The sequence below is a fragment of the Microcebus murinus genome, chromosome 22 (genome assembly GCF_040939455.1).
Source record: "Microcebus murinus isolate Inina chromosome 22, M.murinus_Inina_mat1.0, whole genome shotgun sequence".
In the NCBI taxonomy this organism is placed as follows: domain Eukaryota; kingdom Metazoa; phylum Chordata; class Mammalia; order Primates; family Cheirogaleidae; genus Microcebus; species Microcebus murinus.
The window spans coordinates 587,213-598,439 of record NC_134125.1 but is presented as its reverse complement, the minus strand read 5'-3'; positions in this window follow the sequence as shown (position 1 = coordinate 598,439).

Below are 11,227 nucleotides of genomic sequence, written 5' to 3'. Positions count from 1 at the left end.
CACACAAAGCCTCGAAGGCAAGCAGTGAACCTGTGTTTTTGCTCATCAGCCTGTGGGTTGGCTGGGCTCGCCCACAGATATCTGTGGCCAGCATGATTCCTCCTAGACTTGGCTGAGGTCACCCACAGATCCGTGTCCGGCCGTGGGTCCTTCTGGACTTGGCGGGGACTCAACGCAGCTGAGCCGCTGTTGTGACTGACTGGAGCAAGCGCGCGGTGTCCTGACCCAGCCCGGGGTCCCAGCTTCCCCCTTTCTCTGGCTGCGGGTCCCGCCCCGAACTCCTTCAGCTACGGGCCAAGGCCCAGGCCAGGTGCGTCTCTTCCCGCCGGGTGCGCCGGTCACCGCGGCAGACTGCGGGGTCACCCCCTGGCGGTGCTGGGAGGGGGGCTCAGTGCTCCTTCTGGGTAAATTCCCCAGATTTCCCCTTAAATGTAGCAACAAAGCTTTTGTTAATTCTCCATAAATGTAAATGTTCCCAGGGGCTCCAATTACGGGCTCTGTGGAAGTGAGTTTCCCCAAACTTTCAATTTGAATTTCAAACACTTTGCGCAGCAGGGCTGCTGGGAAGGCCCCCCGACTTCTCTACGGAGCCACCACCCCCGGACCGGAAACGGAGAGAAGACGGGTTTGGAGGGTCCGGGAGGAGCCTTGCCCGCCGTCTGGGACGCTGGGCTCTCACGGGGTGGAGGGAGGGTCTCCAGGAGAAGCGGGGTCTCTCGTTGGGAACAGCGCAGGGGTCTGGGGGCCCCTGAACACGGGGCCAGAGTCGGGGACGAGGCCGCCGTGGGGAGCCGGGTCTCCAGGACGTTGTGACGTTCGCCCGCCCGCTGACCCGCAGCCCGGCCCCGGTCCTTGCCCTGTCAGGGCAGTGAGACAGCGGCTCTCCGGACACACCCGTGAGCCGGGCCTGCGCTGACAGTGGCTCACGCCTGTCATCCCAGCACTCTGGAAGGCCGAGGCGGGCGGATTCCTCGAGGTCAGGAGTTCGAAACCAGCCTGAGCAAGAGCGAGACCCTGTCTCTACTATAAATAGAAAGAAATTAATTGGCCAACTAATATATATAGAAAAAATGAGCCGGGCATGGTGGCGCATGCCTGTAGTCCCAGCTACTCGGGAGGCTGAGGCAGGAGGATCGCTTGAGCCCAGGAGTTTGAGGTTGCTGTGAGCGAGGCTGACGCCACGGCACTCACTCTAGCCTGGGCAACACAGTGAGACTCTGTCTCAAAAAAAAAAAAAAAAAAAAAAACACAAAACAGACCTGACAGACACGGAGCTGCCGTCTACACTGTCCCCTCCTTCTCTGTCATGGTGATGCTTCGGATTTACCTGACACCATTTCAGGTAGGTTCTGAGCTGACACATGCGGCCTGCCCTGTCGTGGCCTGCCCTGGCGTGGCCTGTCCCGGCCTGGCCTGCCCTGGCGTGGCCTGCCCTGGCGTGGCCTGCCATGACCCGCCTGGCCCTGGGAGGAAGACGGCGTTGTCCCTCCATCTCGTGGGACCAGCCCCCTGCCCGGGCAGGGAAGGTCAGGCCACCTGGCCGAGGGACCCACCCGAGGACACCCAGGAAGGGCCTGGCCGCAGCCTCGCGCCTTTCAGGGAAGGGGCTGGAGGAAGCGGCGACTTCCCGGCCCCGCGCAGCGTGACTCACGCTGCTTCTGTTTGGGGAGAACGTTCCAACTTCCCCGGGAGCCGGCTCCGCAGTTCCAGCCCCTCCATCTGCCAGCTCCGACTCGGATCTGCCGCTGTTTACTTTCCGGAACTCTGCCTTGCTGGGGTCCGCGAGGGAGCGGCTGTGTGTGGGGAACGGCGCTTCCGTCATATGCTGCCGAGACACAGAACAGCTTGCTCCCGGCCCCAGCCGCGCAGGGCGGGCGGAAGAGGCAGCAGCCGCCTCTGCCAGGCTCTCCCCGCGCACCCGGGCGAGAAGCCAGAGGCTCCGGGAGAGGAGAGGGAGCCCGGAGGCGCCAGGTCTGCTCGGTGCGGGACCAGGCAGCAGGGCAGGCCGCGCTCGGGCCACCCCGGAGCCCCACGGCGGGTCCGGCCGGGCGCCCGGGGAGCCCCGTTCTCTGGGATGGGTGTGAGAGCCGCGTGGGGGAGGACGGAGCCTCCGCAGGGAGAGATCGAGGCGGCCCTGGGGCCACGTGGGGTCCTCGGCCCCGAGAGAGGAAGCGAATTTTCAGTCACGTGAGTCTGGCCCCCGTTTGAACTGAGTTTTGTCAATTATCATCGAAATGAGGCCGGGCGCGCAGTGGCTCTCGCCTGTAATCCCAGCACTCTGGGAGGCCGAGGCGGGAGGATCTATTGAGGTCAGGAGTTCGAAACCAGCCTGAGCAAGAGGGAGACTCCCATGTCTACTAAAAAAAATAGAAAGAAATTAATTAGCCAACTAATATATAGAGAAAAAATGAGCCGGGCATGGTGGTGCATGCTTCTAGTCCCAGCTACTTAGGAGGCTGAGGCAGGAGGATCGCTTGAGCCCAGGAGTCTGAGGTTGCTGTGAGCGAGGCTGACGCCACGGCACTCACTCTAGCCCGGGCAACAGAGCGAGTCTCTGTCTCAAAATAAAAAAGATGAAAATCGAAATGGGTTCACTGTAGCCATGGCACGTCCGGCACCTCTGCCCGGGCGCTTCCCAATGGGGCCGTCTGATCGGGCGGCCAAAAGGAGCCAGGTCCCTGGCCGCACCGTCTCGCCGTGGCTGTCACGCCGTGGCACTACCGGACACTGCACCACGCCGTCCACGGACGCTGGTCCACGCTGGCCCCAACCCCTGAGAGGCCATGACGGTGGCCACACGGGGACCCTCGTCCCAACCCTCGCTCCCTCCCCCGCCTGGCGCTGGCCCCGACCAGGGTGCCAGGAGGATGAAGGGATTCCTGCCTCCTCCTCCCCGCGTGCTGGGAAGGCCCCTCCCCCGAGAGCCAGGTCGCCCCAGACACCCCTCCCCCCGCAGCGCCGCCCCTCCCCCACCCGGCCCCCATCCCCGCTTTGGGGGTCCCAGGCTCCATGCACAGGTCACCTCCTCCCTGCCAGGCGCTCTGAAGGCCACGCCGCCCAACGGTGGTGCCGCCAGGCCCCCGCCAGGGGCTCGGGAGGCCGTGGACCTCGGGGTGCCATGTACGCGGCCACGGGGCTGCCGAGAGCATTCCCTGCAGGGCTGGTCTGCCCCGGGGTGGCTCGCTCCGGTCACCTCCGTCGTTGGGGACCCGCCAGCTCGCTCACTACACGGGGGATCTTCTGCCCGGGCACGCGACCCGCTACCGCGTGTGCGGGTGGAAACGGTGGAAACGGCCACCGCCCGGGCTCCGAGGCCAGGTGGTCCCCGCGGGGCAGAGCCTGGACCCGGGACAGAGTCTCGGGGACCCGGCTCTCTGGGGAGACCACCCCACCCCCCAGTGCGGCCGCGGCCCCCACACCAGGCGCCCGCCTCGGCCCGCCTGCGTGATGCAGATTTCCCGGGCCGAGCTTGCTGCAGGGAGAGGCGCCTCCGTCTAAGACGCCACTGCCAATTACAGGGTAAACACATGCTCACTTTCCTCCCCGAATTACGGGTAATTACACCTGGACTGAGCGCGGTAATTGCAGACAAAGGCTGTTGACGCGATCGCTGGGCCGCTGTTTGCTCAGCGAAGCCTGCCCTGCCTCGAGGGAGGAACAGGCGGGACAGAACGAAATCGCAGCCCAAAGGGTCCTCCTGCCGCCCCCGCCGGGGAGGGGACAGGCAGGGGACGCCCCTGCTCGGAGGCGCCGGCCGGCTGTGCCTGGGACCAGCTTCCCCCCGGGCTGGGCCACCCAAAGCCGCAGCCTCCACCCCACGCCCCCTCTGAGCCCCACCTGCCTCCAGTTCCGGCTCCCATCCGCCCAACGGGAAATCCCACTCCGGCTCTGCTCCTCGGTAGCCGAGTAGCCACGGGGTGATGCCTCGGTTTCCCCTTGTGAATGGGCACACAGCGACAGCCATCCTCGTGGGGCTGGTGGGGGTCTAAAGAAACCCAGAGGGAGACCGGGTGCGGTGGCTCACGCCTGTCATCCCAGCTCTCCGGGGGGGGGGGGGGGCCGAGGCAGGCAGATTGCTCAAGGTCAGGAGTTTGAGACCAGCCTGAGCAAGAGCGAGACCCCGTCTCTGCTATAAATAGAAAGAAATTAATTGGCCAACTAACAATATATGGAAAAAATTAGCCGGGCGTGGTGGTGCATGCCTGTAGTCCCAGCTACTCGGGAGGCTGAGGCAGGAGGATTGCTTGAGTCCAGGAGTTTGAGGTTGCTGTGAGCTAGGCTGACGCCACAGCACTCACTCTAGCCCGGGCAACAGAGTGAGACTCTGTCTCAGATAAATAAATAAAATGAACCCAAAATGTCACCGTTCATTCACCATTCCTCTGGTTCTGGCCTCCCCTGCCTATCTTGATGGATCCCTGGCCGTGGCCAGTCCCGCCTCCACCTGGGTTCTCCCCACGCTGTGCGGCGGCAGTTTGCTGGCGACCTAGACCCACTCTCTCCCTGGCCTTCCCGACAGAACGTGGTTTGGTTTCAGGCAAAAGCAGGACAGCTTTGGAAAAGGAGGTTCCCCAGGCGGCCTTGCAGCGAGGCATGACCATGTAGCAGAGTTTGGGCCAAAGAGGTAAAAGGAGAAGTCTCCTGGGGACTTCTGGGAAAGCCTTGTTTTCTGACTCTGGGGCTGCCCCTTCTTCCTTCTCCCGGTTTTGAATGTGGATGAGATGCTTGGAGGTGCAGCAGCCACTTTGCAGCCATGAGGTCTAGAGGCGCACACTGCAGGTGACGGAGGTCGTGCCCCGAGCGTCACAGGCACACATGGCGGCCCCTGGGGCGTGACGCTCCGGCCTGGCCACCCCAGAGCAGGCCACCGACTGACTGCTCATCCCTGAATGGTGGCCGCAGACGGAGGACCGGCTGGATGGGACTGCAGACCACCCTTGGCAACACTGAGCTCAGGGCCGTGCCCGAGCGTGCCGGGCAGGCGGAGGACGCTCTGGCGGGCAGGCATGTTCCTGCTGCTCCACGCCGCCTCCCCAGCATGCAGTGCAGCTCCTGCATGCAGCAGGTGCTCAATAAATACCATGTTTCCCCGAAAATAAGGCAGGGTCTTATATTTATTTTTCCTCAAGAAGACACCCTGAGGCGTATTTTCAGGGGACGTGTTATTTTTTTTTAAGTACATACAGTATAACAATCTACATTTATTCAAATAGAGTGAAGTCGTCATCTCCTGGAACATCATCATCACTCTCCAAACCCCGAATTCCATCCTGAACGTCTTGCGACTCTATTTCCTTTATTTATTTTATTTTATTTTTTATTTTTGAGAGTCTCACTCTGTTGCCCAGGCTAGAGTGCCGTGGCGTCAGACTAGCTCACAGCAACCTCAAACTCCTGGGCTCAAGCGATCCTCCTGCCTCAGCCTCCCGAGTAGCTGGGACTACAAGCATGCGCCACCATGCCCAGCTAATTTTTTCTATATATTTTTAGTTGGCCAATTCATTTCTTTCTATTTTTTTAGTAGAGATGGGGTCTCGCTCTTGCTCAGGCTGGTTTCAAACTCCTGACCTTGAGTGATCCTCCCGCCTTGGCCTCCCAGAGTGCTGGGATTGCAGGTGTGAGCCACCGCGCCTGGCCTCTATTTCCTTTAGAACGTTGGCCCTGATCTCCCACGTTGAGCAACAGAGCTCTCACGGGGCGGATGAGAAGGGCTGCTCGTCTTCTTTCCTGCTCCGCGACGACACGCACGGGTTGTGCAGACGCGCCGCGCAGCCACGCCCGTCACTAGGGCTTATTTTCGGGGCGGGGCTTCTATTGCGCAAATGCTTAGAAATCCTGCTGGGACTTATTTTATGGGTAGGGCTTATTTTTGGGGAAACACGGTAGTCACCGGTCGGACAAAGGAGTGAGCAGAGAACGCAGGGTGGGAAGGACCATCGACACCCAACTTGGGGGTGCGATAAGGAGCAGGGGGGTCTGCGGCAAACTGGGGCACGTGCACCTGCTGGCCGCGGTCGCCGCTGCGCTGACAGGCTCAACACTCACACAGCGCCTGGATTTTACAAAAAATTTCCTGATTTTTACGTATTTTCTGCTAACATCTTTTTAAACACTGCAGAGGCACAAAACAAAACTACAAAAACATACCCAGTGGTTCACATTCCACCTGTGCCAGCCCTTCCCACCTCTGGTCCGGCCACGTCCCACATCCGTGCACCAGGCCGGTGGCCACGGAACCCACACAGTCTCGCAGCCGTCTAGCAGGAGTGGCCGGCGCTGTTTCCCACCCATGCCTGACCTTTAGCCCAGAGCCCGGACGGCGGGGAGCGGATCTGAGGAAGAGGCAGTTTGCAAATGGCCCCGGGGGCAGGAGAGCGTGGGCGGCGCCCAAGGTCCTGCGTTGGTGGCTTGTTCCTTCGGGGTCACCCAGGCGTTGCCCGCAGGGACCCAGGAGGCTCTGGGGGAAGGTGGCCGTCCCTCCAGCCCGCGTGATGAGGCCAGCGTCACCGCGGCAACAAGGTGGGACCAGGTGGCGCGTGACACACGTGTTTGGGTGACAAGCCTTAACTCTGGACGGAAACCGGGCCGGAAGCACCTGAGAGGATGAGGGTGGATTCTCTCTCACCCGGGACTCCGTGCACAGGTGGGTGAGTCCCCGGCCCAGCGGGGTCTCCCGGCATGGTGTGTCCTCGAGTGTCACCTCCAAACGCCCCCGGGAGCCGGTGCCTTTCCTGCATCCCTTTTTGAGAGCGAGGACGATCTCCCCTGACCCCCAGCTCCAGGGGTTGCCAGGCTGGCCGGGGTCTCTCCCGTCACCGGCTGGGCCAACCGAACCCCACGTCGGTCGGTGCGGTGGAGAGCCCCCCGGGGCCGGAGCTGGGGTGGCCCCCTTCCCGGAGCACCGGCTGCCGCTGGAACCCTGAAAGAGACTGGGGTTCCTCGAACCGGGGAGAGGTTGCCTTGGCAACCAGCAGTGTCAGCGCCTCTCCGCCAGCCGCTGGTCCCCTCGGCTGGACACGGCCTTGAAGGTGTGAGGGCCGGAGTGTGAGGGGCTGCCCTGCAGGAGGCTGGGCCAGGAGGACAGGCGACCAGGTCTGCTCCTGAGGATGCCTCCCGGGCACCAGGCCACGCCCAGCCAGCTGGTGCTGTGAGGGGCACGCCGTCTGCCCCACGCAGCCAGAATCGGCACAGCTCCTGGGGGCGGGCCCCGGGCAGGGCTGCCACCTTCCCTGGACACCCAGGTCCCCTGGTCCGCAGGCAGGAAGAACGAGGCCAGCCCAGCGCCCTGTCCGAGCAGGCAGGGCCTGTGTTACCCTGGTCTACCCAGGGATGCCCCAAGGTGGGTTAGAGGAGTTTTGCTCAGTGAATACCCACAGAGTGGGCGCACACATGCACGTAAATGCACACAGATGCACACACATACATGCACATAAATGCACACAGATGCACAAACATGCATGCACATAAAATGTTCACATGGATGCACACATGTGCACATGCATGTCACATGCATGCCCACGTGTGTAAGCACATGCACATAAAATGTTCACATGTGCATGGTGCACCCACAACACATGTATACACATGTGTGCACATATGCACATTTGGGTTGCATGTGCAGCCACATGTATGAACACACGCACATAAATGTGCACGTGCACATATAAAGTGTCCACATGTGTGCACAATGCACACAGCACATGTATGCACATGTGCACAGGTGTGTTGCATGCAGGCCCACATGTATGGACACATGTGCACATGTACACAAGACATGCCCCATCCCATGTTTAGATCCATCACCACAAAAGAAGAAGCTAATTTATGTGCCCAATTATAAATATAATTACATCTCTGAACCCGTTAGACGACTATCCTGCAAACGCAGGGTGTGCCTCGCGGCAAACAGGGATGAGATTCGTGATTGCAGATAAGCAGCGCTGGGAATTCTCATTTTCATCTACTCCAAATTCAACAGCAGATAACAACAGCGCCGCTTGGGCGGAACGCATCTCCATGTTCAAGCAGAGCGAGAGCCATCAGTTCAGCAGACGCCCCCCACCCCCACCCCACCTCCGGGCAGGGGCCCACGTGGCACCCCGAGCCGGGCGAAGGGGCCGACCGCAGTCGGGGCGCAGCCCCCCCGGGAGGGGCCGTGGGGCGGGGGTGGTCGTGGGGGGCGGGAAGAGGCCCCGGGCCCGTGTGAGCACCGCTCAGCCAACGACCGGGCGTGGCCAGTCCACCAGCGCCCAGCGGAGGTGCCGGACGCGGTTCCGGCCTCGACTCTCCCGTCTGGCTGTGACTCCGCTCGGCAAGGGGGGAGGGGCCCTGCCCGGTCGGTCGCGGACGGCGCCACTGCGAGCAGCCGAGTAGCGTGGACAAACGGCTGTGCTCAACAAGACAGATCCGCGGTGATTTCTCACCCTGGCAGCCCAGAGCAGCACCCTCGGTTATAACTGTCATTTTGATGCTGAAACAAATTACTGTTCAGGAAGGAATCTGCCAAGTTCGCGGAATCCTGACCGTTCTCTCTGCTCTTCCCGGCCGTCAGGCAAGCAAGTTCTGGGAACCTCCACGTCTCCTCCTCTCTCTGGCCACAGCTCGGGGAAGCAAACGGCCTTCAGGACCATGGGGCGGCCGGACCGCGGACGTGTGCTGGGCTCCCACTGGTGGGGCGAAGGCACAGGTGCCAAGCCCAGGGGACGCCCTGGGAGGGAGACACCCCCCCAAGTAAGTGAGGTTAAAATTGCCCCTGGAATTTGCCCCGCTGGGGAGCCCCAGAGCCCGGAGTGTCCAGCGGGGACTGTGGTCAGCTGTGAGTAGCTAAAGGTGCCACCAAATCCTAGCTCTCCAGGAGGCCGAGGTGGGAGTAAGCTCAAGGTCAGGAGTTCGAGACCAGCCTGAGCAAGAGCGAGACCCTGTCTCTACTATAAATAGAAAGAAATTAATTGGCCAACTAATATATATAGAAAAAAAATTAGCCGGCCATGGTGGTGCATGCCTGTAGTCCCAGCTACTCGGGAGGCTGAGACAGGAGGATCGCTTGAGGCCAGGAGTTGGAGGTTGCTGTGAGCGAGGCTGACGCCACGGCACTCACTCTAGCCTGGGCAACAGAGTGAGACTCTGTCTCAAAAAAAAAAAAGGATAAAAAATAAAGTCAAGTCGTATGTGCTTAAGAGATGACGGGAAGCTTCCACTGTGTCTGTCACAAACTGTTAAACGGGCCAGCAGAGCTTTCTCTAAAGTTGTAACAGGTAGAGAAAGAAACGCTTATTTGCATCTCAAAACCTCCTTTAGTTTCCTTTTCTCATCTTAAGTTCAAGTGAAGGAGATCTAGCTTTCGTGGGACACATTAAGGGCGCCTGGCGTGGGGTCACGATTTCTCAGGGAGTTTCCACGTTGTTCCCACGTTGTTTTTCCACGTCATTCCCACGTTGTTTTTCCACGAGGCTCACCCGGAGCCGGATCACGGGACGTCCACGGCAGCTTTTCCCGCTGGAGGCTCCGAAGTGAGCGTCTGCGTCTTTATCTTGGCACGTTTCTGCGCTGACTAAATTCTGGTAACGAGCGTATGTGATTGTCACGGACACAACAGAGCAGCCTCTCCCCAGAGCAGAGCTGTCGAGGCCCCGCGCGAGCCGAGGCTCATGGCTGTCATGCCCGGTCACGACTGTGGGGGGATGTCTACGTTCGGTGTTTTTAGGTTTGTGTCAGAAAGGGGGGGGAAGGCGGCTCCATCTCTCAGACCATGGTTTCCTTAGTCTGTTTCTCATTGGATAGTCGTCGCCCCAGTCTGCGGATCTGGTGCTCAGTGCTGTGGCCTCTCCCTGCAGGGGGTGGGGGCGTCTTTGGGGCTGCCCTTCCCCCACACAGCCAAAGCAGTTTTCGGGACTTTGTACCTGGATGGCCCAAGGGGACCAGGGGGACCAGGTTGCTCAGGTGGACCAGGTTGCCCAAGGGGACCAGGTTGCCAAGGGGGACCAGGGGGACCAGGTGGCCCAGGGGGACCAGGTTGCCCAAGGGGACCAGGGGGACCAGGTTGCTCAGGTGGACCAGGTTGCCCAAGGGGACCAGGTTGCCAAGGGGGACCAGGGGGACCAGGTGGCCCAGGGGGACCAGGTTGCCCAGGGGGACCAGGGGGACCAGGTTGCCCAGGGGGACCAGGTTGCCCAGGGGGACCAGGGGGACCAGGTGGACCAGGGGGACCAGGTGGACCAGGTTGCCCAGGGGGACCAGGTTGCCCAGGGGGACCAGGGGGACCAGGTGGACCAGGGGGACCAGGTGGACCAGGTTGCCCAGGGGGACCAGGGGGACCAGGTTGCCCAGGGGGACCAGGTTGCCCAGGGGGACCAGGGGGACCAGGTGGCCCAGGGGGACCAGGTTGCCCAGGGGGACCAGGGGGACCAGGTGGACCAGGGGGACCAGGTGGACCAGGTTGCCCAGGGGGACCAGGGGGACCAGGTTGCCCAGGGGGACCAGGTTGCCCAGGGGGACCAGGGGGACCAGATGGCCCAGGGGGACCAGGGGGTCCAGGTTCCCCAGGTGGATCAGGTTGCCCAGGGGGACCAGGGGGACCAGATGGCCCAGGGGGACCAGGGGGTCCAGGTTGCCCAGGTGGATCAGGTTGTCCAGGGAGACCAGGTTGCCCAGGGGGACCAAGGGGCCCAGGGGGACCAGGTGGACCAGGTGGTCCAGGGCGACCAGGGGACCAGGTTGCCCAGGGGGACCAGGGGGACCAGGGGGACCAGGTTGCCCAGGTGGACCAGGTTGCCCAGGGGGACCAGGGGGACCAGGTGGCCCAGGGGGACCAGGTTGCCCAGGGGGACCAGGGGGACCAGGTGGACCAGGGGGACCAGGGGGACCAGGTGGACCAGGTTGCCCAGGGGGACCAGGTTGCCCAGGGGGACCAGGGGGACCAGGTGGCCCAGGGGGACCAGGTTGCCCAGGGGGACCAGGGGGACCAGGTGGACCAGGGGGACCAGGTGGACCAGGTTGCCCAGGGGGACCAGGGGGACCAGGTTGCCCAGGGGGACCAGGTTGCCCAGGGGGACCAGGGGGTCCAGGTTCCCCAGGTGGATCAGGTTGCCCAGGGGGACCAGGGGGACCAGATGGCCCAGGGGGACCAGGGGGTCCAGGTTGCCCAGGTGGATCAGGTTGTCCAGGGAGACCAGGTTGCCCAGGGGGACCAAGGGGCCCAGGGGGACCAGGGGGACCAGGTGGCCCAGAG